Source organism: Pongo pygmaeus, chromosome 16 (genome assembly GCF_028885625.2).
Source record: "Pongo pygmaeus isolate AG05252 chromosome 16, NHGRI_mPonPyg2-v2.0_pri, whole genome shotgun sequence".
NCBI lineage: Eukaryota > Metazoa > Chordata > Mammalia > Primates > Hominidae > Pongo > Pongo pygmaeus.
The window spans coordinates 4,702,698-4,715,974 of NC_072389.2; positions in this window are offsets into that span (position 1 = coordinate 4,702,698).

Genomic DNA, 13,277 nt, shown 5'->3' on the forward strand with positions numbered 1-13,277 from the left:
CTACACTACATTCCATTCCACATTCCATTCCACACTCCTTTCAACATTCCATTCCACATTCAATTACACTTTCCATGCCGATCCATTCCAGTTTCCATTCCACGCTCCATTGCACATTCCATTCCACATTCCATTCCATTCCATTCCACATTCCTTTCCACAATCCATTCCACTTTCCATTCGAAATTCCATTCCACATTCCATTTCACATTCCATTCCATTTTCCAATTCATTTTCCATTCTATCCATTACACGTTCCATTCCATTCCAATCCACATTCCATTCCATTACATTCCACATTCCATTCCACATTCCATTTGTTTTTCCATTCCATTCCACGTTACATTCCGTTTCACATTCCATTCCATTCCATTCCACTTTCCATTCCTTTACATTCCACATTCCATTCCACATTCCATTTGTTTTTCCATTCCATTCTACGTTACATACCGTTTCACATTCCATTCCATTCCATTCCACATTCTATTCCATTGCATTCCACATTCCAATCCACATTCCATTTATCATTCCATTCCACATTCCATTTTTCATTCCATTCCATTCCATTCTATTCCACAATCCATTACATTCCATTACATTCCATTCTATTACATAATCCATTCAATTCCATTCCAATTCCATTCGATTCCATTCCATTCCAAATACCATTCCACATTCCCTTTTACTTTCCATTCTATTCACTTCCACATTCCATTCCTTTCCATTCCACATTCCATTCCATTCAATTTAACATTCCATTCCATTTTATTGCTTTCCACATTCCATTCCTTTCCATTCCACATTCTATTCCATTCAATTTCACTTTCCATTCCATTATATTGCTTTCCACATTCCATTCCATTACTCTCCGTATTCCATTCCATTGCATTCCATTCTATTCCACATTTCATTCCATTCCATTCTCTTCCACATTCCATTCCACTTTATTCTACATTCCATTCAATTACATTCCACATTCCATTCCACATTGCATTCCACATGGTTTTCCATGTTCCATTCCATTGCATTCCACATTCTATTCCATTCCATTCCATTGCATTACACATTCCATTCCATTCCATTCCACATTCAATTCCATTCCATTCCCTTCTATTCCACATTCCATGCCATTCCATTATACATTCCTTTCCATTTCCTTCCACATTCCATTCCACACTCTATTCCACGTTCCATTCCATTCCATTCCATATTCCATTCCATTCCATTCCACATTCCATTCCATCCCATTACACATTACATTGCATTCCATTACACATTACATTGCATTCCATTCCACATTCCATCCCATTCCATTCCACGTTTCATTCCATTCCATTCCACTTTCCATTCCACGTTCCATTCCACATTCCCTTACACGTACTATTCCACCTTCCATTCCACATTCCATTGCACATTCCCTTCCATGTTCCATTCCCCCTTCCATTCCACCTTCCTGTCCACGTTCCATTCCACATTCCATTGCACGTCCTATTCCATACCATTACAAGTTCCATTCCACATTCCATTCCATTGCATTCCACGTCCCATTGCACATTTCATTCCACATTGCATTCCACATTCCATTACATTTTCCATTCCACATTCCATTCCACATTCCATTCCACAATAAATTCCATTCCATTGCAGTCTATTCCATATTCCATTCCACATTCCATTCCACATTCCATTCCACATTTCAATAGATTCCATTCCACCGCCCATTCCACATTCCTTTCCATTCCACTCCACATTCCATTCCACATTCCATTACACTTTCCATTCCACTTTCCATTCGATTCCATTCCACCTTCCGTTCCATTGCCTTCAATGTTGCATTCCATTCCAACCGACATTCCATTGCACGTTCCATTCCACATTTCTTTCCACGTTCTATTCCATTCCATTCCACGTTCCGTTCCATTCCCTTCCATATTCCAATCTACATTCCCTTTCACTTTCCATTCCCTTCCATTCCACATTCCATTCCATTCCTTTCCACATTACAAATTTTCCACATTTCATTCTACATTCCATTCCGTTCCATTGCACTTTCCATTCCACATTCCATGCCACTTTGAATTCCACATTCTTTTCCATGTTCCCTTCCAGGTTCCATTCTATGTTCCATTCCATTCCATTTCACGTTCCATTCCACTTTCTATTCCACGATCCATTCCAATCCATTCCATTCCACTTTCCATTCCTCGTTCCATTGTAAATTCCATTGCATTCCATTCCAACTTCCATTCCACACTCCATTCCACATTCCATTCCGCCTTCCATTCCGTTCCATTCCACATTCCATTACACAATCCATTCCACATTCCATTCCACTTTCCACTCCACATTCTATTAAAGTCCATTCCACATTCCATTCCACATTCCATTTCACAATCCATTCCACATTCCATTCCACTTTCCACTCCACATTCTATTAAAGTCCATTCCACATTCCATTCCACATTCCAATCCATTCCATTCCACATTTCATTCCACATTCAATTCCATTCCATTCCACATTTCACTCCACATTCCATTCCATATTCCATTCCACCTTCCATTCCGCATTCCATTCCATTCCATTCCATTCTATTCCACATTCTTTTACATTCCATTCCATTCCACATTCCATTCCACTGCATTCTACATTCCATTCCACTATACATTCCGCATTCCCTTCCATTCCATTCCGGTCTATTCCACTTTAAATTCCACATTAAATTCCACATTCCACATTCTATTCCACGTTCCATTCCATGTTCCATTCCATTCCATTCCACATTGCATTAAATTCCATTTCACTTTCTATAGCAATCCATTCCATTCCATTCCGTATTCCATTCCACATTCTATTCCAGATTCCATTCCGTTCCTCTCCACATTCAATTCCATATTCCATTCCATTCCATTCCACATCGCATTCCATCCCATTCCGCTTTATTCCACATTCCATTCCATTCCATTCCACTTTCCATTCCACATTCAATTCCAAATTCTATTCCACGTTCCATTACCTTTCATTCCACATTCCATTGAATTCAATTCCACATTCCATTCCTTTCCATTCCACATTCCAATCAATACCATTCTATTCCATGTTCCATTCCATTACAGTCAACATTCCATTCCATTCCATTCCACATTCCATTCCACATTCCATTCCACATTCCATTCTACATTCCACTGCACGTTCCATTCCATTCCATTACACATTCCATTCTATTCCATTCCACTTTCCATTCCATTCAATTCCACATTTCACTCCATTCCATTGCATTCCACATTCTTTTCCATTCCATTCTGCATTGCATTCCATACCATTCCGCTTTAATCCTTATTCCATTCCATTCCATTCCACTTTCCATTCCACATTCAATTCCACATTCTTTTCCACGTTCCATTCCATTTCATTCCAAATTCCATTGAATTCCATTACAGATTCCATTCCACTTTCCCTTCCATTCCATTTCATTCCAAATTCCATTGAATTCCATTACAGATTCCATTCCACTTTCTCTTCCATTCCATTGCACATTCCAGTTCATTCCATTCCACATTCCATTCATTTCAGTTCCTCATTTCATTCCATTGCATTGCATTCCATATTCCGTTCCATTCCATTCCTCATTTCATTCCAATCCATTGCATTCCACTTTCCATTCTATTCCATTGACATTCCATTCCATTCCATTTCATTATATTCCACATTCCATTAATTTCCATTACACTGTCCATTCCATTCCATTCCACAATCCTTTCCACTTTCCATTCCATTCCATTCCACATTCAATTCCACATTCCATACCACATTACAGTCCTTTCCATTTCACATTCCATTCCACATTCCATTCCATTCCACATTACTTTCCACATTCCATTACATTCCAAATTCCATTGCACTTTTCATTGCATTCCATTCCACGTTTCTTTCCATTCAACTCCAGCTTCCATTTCACATTCCATTCCATTCCATTCCACATTCCTTTGCAGATTCCATTCCACATTCTATTCCATTCCATTCCACATTTCATTAAACTTTCCATTCCATTTCTTTCCACGTTCCATTCCACGTTTCATTCCACATTCCATTCCACATTCCATTCCACATTCCATTCCGTTCCATTCCACATTGCATCCTATATTTCATTCCATATTCCTTTCCACTTTCCATTACACATTCCATTGCACATTCCATTCCATGTTCCATTCCATTCAACTTTCCATTTCACATTCCATTTTACTCCATTCCACATTCCATTTCATTCTATTGCACATTCCTTTCCAAATTCCATTCCAGTTTCCATTCCATTCCATTCCCCTCCACATTCTATTCCATTCCATTCCAATCCACATTCCATTCCATTCCATTCCAATCCAAGTTCCATTCCATTCCATTCCAATCCCCATTCCAATCCACATTCCATTCCATTCCAATCCAATTTCAATTCCATTCCACATTGCATTCCCCTGCATTCCACATTCCATTCCACATTCTATTGCACATTCACTTCCATTCTATTCTACTCCACATAGCATTCCATTCCATTCCACATTCCACTCCATTCCATTCCATTCCATATTCCATTACACATTCCATTCCCCTTTCAATTCCATTCAATTCCACGTTTCATTTCATTCCATTCCATTCAATTCCATGTTCAATTCAATTCCATTCCACATTCCATTCCATTCCATTCCACATTGCCTTCCATTCAATTCCCATTCCATTATATATTCCTATCCATTCCATTCCACTTTCCATTCCATTCCATTCCATTCCATTCCATTCCACTTTCCATTCCACATTGCAACCCATTCCATTCCACATTCCATTCCATTCCAGATTCCAATCCACTTTCCACTACATTGCATTCCTTTGCACATTCCATTCCACATTCCAATCCATTCCATTTCACTCTCAATTCCATTCCATTCCATTCCTCATTCCATTCCACGTTCTATTTCTTTCCGTTTCACATTCCTTTCCATTCCATTCCACATTCCATTCCGCATTCAAATCCATTCCATTCCACATTCCTTTGGACATTTCATTCCTTTCCATTCTGCATTCCATATTACATTTCATTCCATATTCTATTCCACATTTCATTTCACATTCCATTCCACATTCCACTACACATTTCTTTCCACATTCCATTCCATGTTCCATTGGATTCCACTTTGCATTCCACATTCCATTCTATTCCGTTCCACATTCCATTTCATTCCATTCCTCATTCCATTGCAAATTCCATTTCATTTTTAATTCCATTGCATTCCATTGCACATTCCATTCCATTCCATTCCACAGTGCATTTCATTCCTCTCCAAATTCCATTCCAAATTCCATTTCCCTTTCCATTCCAATCCATTTCATTCCACCTTCCATTCCATTCCATTCCAATCCACATTCCATCCATTCCATTCCAAGTTCAATTTCTTTCCACGTTCCATTCCAATCCTTTCCACCTTCCATTCCACATTCCATTGCATATTCCATTCCATTCCATTCTATTCCACATTCCATTCCATTCAATTCAACATTTCATTTCATTCCATTCCACATTCCATTCCACTTTCAATTCCACATTCCTTTCCCCATTCATTTGCATTCAATTCCACGTTACATTCCCTTCCATTGCATTGCATTCAAAGTTCCATTCCATTCCATTCAATTCCACATACCATTCCATTCCATTGCGTTCCACATTCCATTCCATTCCATTCCACATTCCATTCCATTCCAATCCACATTCCATTCCATTCCATTCAAAGTTCAATTGCATTCCATATTCCATTGCATTGCATTCCACATTGCATTCCACATTCCCTTGCACATTCACTTCCATTCTATTCTATTCCACATTCCATTCCATTCCATTCCACATTGCATTCCGTTCCACTCCACATACCATTCCAGATTCCATTCCACGTTCCGTTCCACAGTCCACTCAACATTCCATTCCACGTTCTATTCCGTTGCATTCCACATTCCATTCCGTATTCCATTCCACATTCTATTCAACATTCCATTCAACATTCTATTCCACATTCCATTCCATTCCATTCCACATTCTGTTCTCATTCCGTTGCATTCATTTCCACATTCCATTCCACATTCCATTCCATTCCATTCCACTTTTCATACCACATTCCATTACAAGTTCCATTCCATGCTCCATTACACGTTCCATTCCACGTTCCATTCCATGTTCCATTCCATTCCATTCCATTCCTCGTTCCTTTCCATTCCATCCGCGTTCCAATTCATTCCATTCCACATTCCATTCCACATTCCCGTTCACATTCCGTTCCACATTATCTTTCCCATTCCAATCCATTCCACTCTATTCTGCATTCCATTCCATTCCGTTCCATTCCACATTCCATTCCACTTTCCATTCCACGTCGCATTCCATGTTCCATTCCACGTCCCATTCCAGGTTGCATTCCTTTCCTTTCCACATTCCATTCCATTCCATTCCACGTTCCATTCCATTCCATTCCATATTCCATTCCATGAACCATTCCACTTTCCATTCCACGTTGCATTCCAATTTCCATTCCATTGCATTCCACATTCCATTCCATGTTCCAGTACATTAAATTCCACGTTCCATTCCATTCCATTTCACATTCCATTCCATTCACTTCCACGTTCCATTCCATTCCATTCCACATTCCATCGCACGTTCCATTCCATTCTATTCCACTTTCCATTCTGCGTTCCATTCCACATTCCATTCCTATCCATTCCATTTCACATTCCATTCCATTCAATTCGACATTCCATTGCACTCTCCATTCCACATTGAATTCCATGTTCCATTCCACGTCCCATTCCACGTCCCATTCCATGTTCCATGCTTTTCCACTCGACATTCCGTTCCTTTCCATTCCATATTCCATTCCATTCCATTCTACATTCCATTGCACTTTCCATTCCATTCCATTCCACGTTCCATTCAACATTCGAATCCATTCAATTTCACGTTCCATTCCATATTCCATTCCACATTCCACATTCCCTTCCAGTTCCATTCCACGATACATTCCACATTCAATTACAGGAACCATTGCACTTTCCATTCCACATTCCATTCCATTCCATTCCATTCCATGCCACATTACTTTCCACATTACATTCCACATTCCATTCCATGTTTCATTCCACATTCCTTTCCATGTTCTCTTCCACGTTCCATTCCACTTCCCATTCCGTTTCATTCCACGTTCCATTCCACGTTCCATTTCTCTCCATTCCACTTTCCATTCCACATTCCATTGCTTATCCCATTCCACTTTCCATTCCATGTTCCATTCCATCTTCCATTCCGCGTTCCATTCCATGTTCCAATCCACATTCCATTCCATTGCATACCACTTTCCCTTCCACATTACATTCTACATTCCTTTCCATGTTCCATTCCACGTTCCATTCCATGTTCCATTCCACATTCTATTCCATTCCAATCCACTTCCCATTCCACTTTCCATTCCACATTCCATTCCACATTCCACTGCAAATTTCATTCCACATTCCATTCCACATTCCAATGCTCATTCCATTCCAGATTCCATTCCACATTCCATTTCTTTCCATTTCACCTTCCTTTCCATTCCATTCCTCATTCCGTTCCACATTCAATTCCAATCCATTCCACATTCCATTGGACATTCGATTCCATGCCATTCCACATTCCTTTCCATCGCATTCCAATTTCCATTCTAATCCATTCCGTGTTTCATTCCTTAACATTCCCCATTCCACTCCATTCCATTCCATTCCACATTCTATTGCATTCCACATTCCATTCTATTCCATTTCTCATTCCACTCCATTCCATTCCATTCCTTTCCACATCCCATTCCATTCCATTCCACTTTACATTCCATTTCATTCCACTCCATTTCATTTCATTCCACATTGTACTCCATTCCACATTCCATTCCATTCCACATTCCATTCTACTGTATTCTATTCCATTCCAATCCACATTCCATTCCATGCCATTCCATTCCACATTCCATTTCATTGCACATTCCATTCCATTCTGTTCCGCATTCCATTCCATTCATTTATTGCATTCCATTCCATTCCATTCCACATTCCATTATATCCGACATTCCATTCCACATTCTATTCCACGTTCCATTCCACGTTCCATTCCATTCCATTCCACATTCCATTCCACCTTCCATTCCACATTCCATTCTATTTCATTCCACATTGCATTCCACATTCCATTCCACATTTCATGACACATTCCCTTTCACATTCCATTCCATTGCATTTCACATTCCATTCCACATTCCATTAAATTACATTCCACATCTGATACCACATTCCATTCCACATTCCATTCCACTTTCCATTCCGTTACATTCCATGTTCCATTCCACATTCCGTTGCCCATGCCATTCCTCGTTGCATACCACATTCCATTTCACTTTCCATTACACTTTCCATTCCAAGGTCCATTCCATTACATTCCACCTTCCATTCCACATTGCATTCCACATTCCTTTCCACAATCCATTCCGTTCCATTCTGTTCCATTCCACATTATATTTCACATTCCATTCCTCATTCAATTTCATTCCATTCAACATTCCATTCCATTCCATTCCATTCCTCAATCCATTCCACATTTCATTCCAGGTTGCATTCCACATTCCATTCCACTTTCCATTCCAATTTCCATTCCAAGTTCCGTTCCACTTTCCTCTCCATTCTATTCCACATTCCATTGCAGATTCCATTCCATTCCATTAATCTTTCTATTCCACATTCCATTCCATATTCCATTCCATTCCACATTCCATTACATTCCATTCCACATTCCATTCCATTCAATTTCACATTCCATTCCAAATTCCATTCCATTCCATTCCACTTTCCATTCCACATTCAATTCCGTTCCATTCCACATTCCATTCCATTCCATTCCACATCCCATTCCATTCAATTTCATATTGCACTCCAAATTCCATTCCATTACATTCCACTTTCCTTTCCACATTGCCTTGCGTTACATTGCACATTCCATTACACATTCCAATACAATCCATTCAGTGTTCCATTTCACGTTCCATTCCACAGTCCATTCCACATTCTATTCACGTTCCATTCCATTCCATTCCACGTTCCACCACACTTTCCATTCCTTTCCATTCCACGTTCCATTCCACATTCCATTGCACATTCCATTCCACGTTCCATTCCATGTTCCATTCCATGTTCCATTCCATTCCACTCCAAGTTCCATTCCACATTCCATTCCATCCCTTTCCACGTTCCATTCCATTCCATTCTACGTTCCATTCAACGTTCCATTCCACATTCCATTCCATCCCTTTCCACGTTCCATTCCATTCCATTCCACATTCCATTCCACGTTCCATTCCACATTCCATTCCACATTCCATTCCACAATCCATTCCATTCAATTCCATTCCATTCCTTTCCACATTCCATTCCGCATTTCATTCCACATAACATTCCACATTTCATTTCGTTCCATTCTATATTCCTTTAAACTTTCCATTCCACACTCCATTCCATTCCATTCCACATTCCATTCCACATTCTATTCCACATTCCATTCCAAATTCTGTTCCATTGCATTCCCCATTCCATTCCACATTGCATTCCAATCCATTCCACATTGCATTCCATTGCAGTCCACATTCCATTCAACTTTCCATTCCATTTCATTTAAACTTTCCATTCCATTTCATTCCACATTCGATTTCACCTTCCATTCCGTTCCAAAGTCCATTCCGCACTCCATTCCATTCAATTCCACCTTCTATTCTACATTCCGGTCCATTCCAAACCAAATTCCATTCCACGTTGCAATCCACGTTCCATTCCAGGTTCTGTTCGACATTCAGTTCCACATTCCGTTCCACATTTCATTCCATTCCATTCCATTCCACATTCCATTCCACTTTACTTTCCATATTGCATTCCACATTCCATTCCATTCCATTCCATTCCGCGTTCCATTCCACGTTCCATACCACATTCCATTCCATTCCATTTCACATTCTATTCCACTTTACATTCCACATTGCATTCCACATTCCACTCCATTCAATTCCGCGTTCCATTCCACGTTCCATTCCACGTTTCATTCCACGTTCCATTCCATTCCATTCCACGTTCCATTCCACATTCCATTCTACCTTCCATTCCATTCCATTCCACCTTCCTTTACACATTCCATCGTACATTCCATTCCAAGTTCCATTCCATATTCCATTCCACTTTCCATTCCATATTTGATTCCACGTTCCACTCCATTCCATTCCAAGCTCCTTTCCACATTCTATTCCATTCCTTTCGACGTTCCATTCCACATTCCATTCCACGTTCCATTCCACATTCCATTTCATGTTCTATTCCACTTTCCATTCCACGTTCCATTCCATTCGATTTCATTCCACGTTCCATTCCAGGTTCCATTCCACATTCCATTCTGCTTTCCATTCCGCATTCTGTTCCAAATTCCATTGCACTGCATTCCACATTCCATTCCGCATTCCATTCCATTCCTTTCCCCTTTCGATTCCACATTCCATTCCACATTTCATTCCATTCCATTTAACGTTCCATTCCGCAATCCATTCCACACTCCATTCCACATTCCATTCCCTTCCATTCCACATTCCTTTCCACTTTCTATTCCACATTCCATTGCATTCCATTCCATTCCACATTCCATTCCAAATGGCTTTCCATATTCCATTCCAAATTCCATTCCATTTTATTCCCCATCCATTCCACTTTCCATTCCATTCCATTCCACTGCATTCCACATTGCATTCCACTGTAGTCCACATTCCATTCAATATTGCATTCCATTCCAGTTAAACTTTCCATTCCATTCTGTTCCATGTTCGATTTCTCCTTGCATTCCATTCCAAATTCCATTCCATTCCATTCCACATTCCATTCCACATTCCGTTCCATTTCCTTCCACGTTCCATTCCATGTTCCATTCCACTTTACCTTCCACGTTCCATTCCACATTCAATTCCACATTTCATTCCACATTCCATTCCATTGCATTCCATTCCACATTCCATTCCACATCCCATTTCCCATAGCATTCCACATTCCATTCCATTCCACTTTACACTTCACGTTCCATTCCACTTTCCATTGCACGTTCCATTCCACGTTCCGTTCCATTCCATTACACTTTCCATTCCTTCTTTCATTCCATTCCATTCCACGTTCCATTCCACGTTCCATTGTACATTCCATTCCAATTTCCATTCCACATTCCATTCCCCTTTCCATTCCTCATTCCATTCCACATTCCATTCCATTCCATTCCAAGTTCCATTCCACATTCAATTCCATTCCATTCCACGTTCCATTCCACATTTCATTCCACATTCTGTTCCATTTCATTCCTCATTCCACTCCACGTTCAATTCCGCGTTCCATTCCACGTTCCATTCCACATTCAATTCCACATTTCCTTCCACATTCCATTCCATTCCATTCCATTTCACATTCCATTCCATTCCATTCCATTCCACATTCCATTCCACATTGCATTCCACATTCCATTGCATTCCATTGGAGGTTTAATTTCATGTTCCATTCCACATTCCATTCCACATTCCATTCCACGTTCCATTCCATTCCATTCCATTCCACGTTTAATTTCAAGTTCCATTCCACATTCCATTCCATTTTCCATTCCACGTTCCATTGCATTCCATTCCACGTTCCATTCCACCCTCCATTCCATTCCATTGCACGTTCCATTCCACTTTCTATTGTACATTCCATTCCAAGTTCCATTGCACATTGCATTCCACTTTCCATTGCACATTCCATTCCAGGTTCCATTCCATTCCATTCCAATATCCATTCCACATTCAGTTCCATTCCATTCCACGTTCCATTCCACATTCTATTCCTTTCTTTTCCACATTCCATTCCATTTCATTCAATTCCACATTCCATTTCTTTCCTTTCCACATTCCACAGCATTCCATCCCACATTCCATTCCTTTCCATTCCACATTCCACAACATTCCATTACCTTCCACATTCAATTCCTTTCCATTCTACATTCCATTACATTCCATTCCACATTTAAATCCATTACATTGCCTGCCATTCCACAATACATTCCCTTCCATTCCACATTCCTTTCCTCTCCATTCCCCATTCAATTTCTCATTACTTTCCATTCCACATTCCATTCCAGTTTCCATTCCATTGCATTCCACATACCATTCCATTCAATTCCACATTTCATTCCATTCCATTCCATTCCATTCCACATTCCATTCCATTCCATTGCACATTCCATTCCATTACACATTGCAATCCGTTCCATTCCATTCCAGATTTCATTCGATTCCATTCTTCTTTCCATTCCATATAATTCCACATTCCACATTCTCTTCCACGTTCTGTTCCTCTTTCCTTTTCACGTTCCATTCAATTTCATTCCTCATTACTTGACATTCCATTCCATTAAACATTCCTTTCCACATTTCAATCCATTCCATTCCACATACCATTCCACATTCCATTCCATTATATTTATGATTCCATTACATATTCCATTCCACATACCATTCCACATTCCATTCCATTCCTTTCCATTCCACATTCCATTCCACATTTCAATCTGATCCATTCCATGTACCATTACACATTCCATTCCTTTCCATTTCTCATTCCATTCCACATTCCATTCCATGTTACATTCCACCTTCCATTTCTTTCCCCATTCCTTTCCTTTCCACATTCCATTTCACATTTCATTCGACATTCCATTCAATTCCACATTCCATTCCATTTCATTCCATTGCATTCCATTAAACATTCCATTCCTTTCCATTCCATTCCATATTCAATTCCACTCCATTCCATAGTCCATTCCAATCCATTCCACCTTCCATGCCATTCTATTCAATTGCATTCCCCATTCCATTCCATTCCATTCCGCATTCGATAGTATTCTCTGCCATTCCACATTGCATTCCATTCCAATGCACATTCCATTCAATTCCACTCCACTCCACATTGCATTCGACATTGCATTCCACATTCCATTCCATTCCTTTCCACATTCCTTTCAATTCCATTCCACATTCAGTTCCATTCCATTCCACATTCCATTCAAATTTCCATTTTGTTCCATTCCACATTCCATTCCATTCCATTATACATTCCATTCCATTCAATTCCACATCCCATAATTTTCGTTTCCACATTCCATTCAGCATTCCATTCCACG